This window comes from Mizuhopecten yessoensis, unplaced genomic scaffold, assembly GCF_002113885.1.
Source record: "Mizuhopecten yessoensis strain PY_sf001 unplaced genomic scaffold, ASM211388v2 scaffold716359, whole genome shotgun sequence".
Lineage (NCBI taxonomy): Eukaryota > Metazoa > Mollusca > Bivalvia > Pectinida > Pectinidae > Mizuhopecten > Mizuhopecten yessoensis.
This window is the reverse complement of record NW_018480077.1, coordinates 1083569-1086467: the sequence shown is the minus strand read 5'-3', so window position 1 is coordinate 1086467 and position 2899 is coordinate 1083569.

Here is a 2899-nt window from a genome sequence, read left to right as displayed (position 1 = left end):
AAATGAGTGTAGTACCTCTGAGTCTGAAGAAGAAGATTTTTGAAATATTGATTAATTTTCCCTTTGGGGCCCCGCCCTGGCCCCAGGGGTTGGGGTAGGAATCCCAATTTTACAATTTTGAAGCCTCATCTACCAAGGATGATTCTGACCAAGTTTGAAAAAAATCCAGCCACTGGTTCTTGAGAAGAAGTTGAAAATGTAAAAGTTTACGCACGACGCACAACGGACGACGGACGACGGACGACGACGGACGAAAAGCGATTAGAATAGGTCACCTGAGCAAAGCTCAGGTGACCTAATAAAGGGACATAATTATCATGTTACATTGATATTTCAAATGTGGTTATGACATTGATATCAACCATGTATAAATCACATTTATGTAGAAAAGGGAGAATTACATACACCAATATTTTACATTCTCAATCATTGAATTTACCATGCATATCTATAAATACAGCTTTTAGCATGGTATTGTTAATACTCCACATCAAAATGAATACAGAAAAACAATTCACTCACACTATATACAAATGTAGATTACTTAAAATATACTAATTATATATAAATATATTAATTAGTACATACTGTACATTAATCATTCAACAACAGTGTCCATGGTTGGAAATAATTGGACACCATGTTTATAAACATCACTTAATATGTGAATTATAATTGTAAAAGTATATAAAATATGTCAACATTTTGAAATGTAAACAATTTAATACATGACATTTAGAAGACTTTGTAAGGCTGCACACTGATTTTCAATAGTTACATTTTTTAACAGATTTTCTAGATGTATTTAAACCTAAAATAACAAATAAAGAAGTTGATGTAAATGAGGTCCGACTTAATAACAATATACAAAGCAACATGAAATTTGAGGGAAAATAATTTTGGAATGTTCTAGCTTAGCAGAACATTTTGAAATGTAAACAATTTAATAAATGACATATTTAGGAGACTTTGTAAGGCTGCACACTGATTTTCAATAGTTACATTTTGGGAAAATAATTTTGGAATGTTCTAGCTTAACAGAAGCCAGATTGACATACCTGTGAGTATAACAACATGTAGTTGAAACACATTTTATCTACAGTATTGTACAAAACAGGACAGATGAAATGTTGATTTAACAAGTAATCTCATCATATTTTCTTCATTATGGAGTATAGGCAGGAAAGAATAAATAAAGGAAGGAATTAAAAATGATTTCATGAATTGGAAATGAAATTGATAAATTCAATTACCTAATAGGTTTTTAGAATTATTTTTGGTGATGCAGCAGTGAAAAACGAATCTATCATGAAAATCGATACATGTAATTAAAAAGAAAATACTTTTGAAGCCTTTTTGGTAATCTTACAATATCTCTTCCGACGATCACTACATTATGTATATTCTAGACTAGGTCTTTTGACTTCAGTGCAGACTACATTTTAAAATAATGTGAGAAAAAAAGATGTCAATGTAGAAATGAAGTAGTAAATATACCACGTACAGGTACATAACAGAAAAAAAACCACCCTTAACAAAAACTTTCTAAAATTGGAACAAAGGGAAAGTATTGAACAAAGTTTCCATACGGTATAACATGAAATGTTCCTTGTGTATAAACATTTCATGGTTGGCCAAATAAATACAATGACTTTGAATCATATACGTGTCTACTGTTTATTAATATAGGATATTCACGAAAGTTTATACCACGAAACTATCTAAATAGCTTCAAACCACGAACGAAAGTACCCACAGACATTTCGTGTTATACAGTAGATCAAAGTAGCTGATAAGATCAAAGTATTATTGAAAGTGACAAACATTCTTTTTGTAAATAAATATTGTACAATTGTGTAGTATATTCTTTCCTAGATACATAATTTTATATATCAAATTTGTACAAACATAAATATCACATAATTCAAAAGAAGCTGTTAGTTCAGGCATGACTACAGTTTCCATAAATCATTCCCGAAAAGAACGCCATACCATTCAAGACTTTTACGAGACATAATGAAGATGAAATCAACAATATACAATCCTCAACAGTGTCCTGATCATGAGTGTACACAGGTCCAATGGGCCTGAATCGCTCACCTGGTATTAATCTTACACTCGTTATCTTAAAAGTGGACTTAAATACAGCTACAGCTGGCATAATACCAGTGTTTGATTCAAAAGAATCTATTAAAAGATTTAAACATGTGACACATGTGACCTTTAAAGTCAAACAAGGACATTAAGTTGAACATACTTTATAGCCTTTCACACCAGCATGCTTCTGGTGAAATTTCATTACCCTGGCCATTTAGATTATTTAGAAGTTGTTCAAAGATTTAAACATATTTGACCGCTGTGACCTTGCAAATTGGGTGAAGGTCATTCATTTGTTTACTGGCCAAGTATCAACACCCTAGGCCTCTTGGTTATTCAGAAGAAGTTGTTTAAAGGTTTTAACATATTTGACCCCTGTGGCCTTGAATATAAGTCAAGGTCATTCATTTGAACAAACTTCGTAGCCCTTCATGCCAGCAAGCTACTGGCCAAATATCACCATCCTAGGAGAAGAGGTTGTTTTAAGTAACAAGAGGCCCATGGGCCTTAACGGTCACCTGATATATTTATACAGAGAGTTGATTTTGTTTTTAACATGAACAGAAATATTATTAAAAGTGACAAAAAACAATAAAACCACCTTACTCAATATCTAGCATACAGATTTCAGACTAAAAAGGATTTGAAACTAGCACCTACAGCCCTTGGGGATAGGGCTGGCTCAAAATTTTCAAAGTATCAAACTGTCAATTCAAGGTTATAATTCCAATCAAGTTATTAACATGTAATATTCAAAGTATCATTTGCCATTATAAACCATAATAAATTTTGCCCCCCCCCC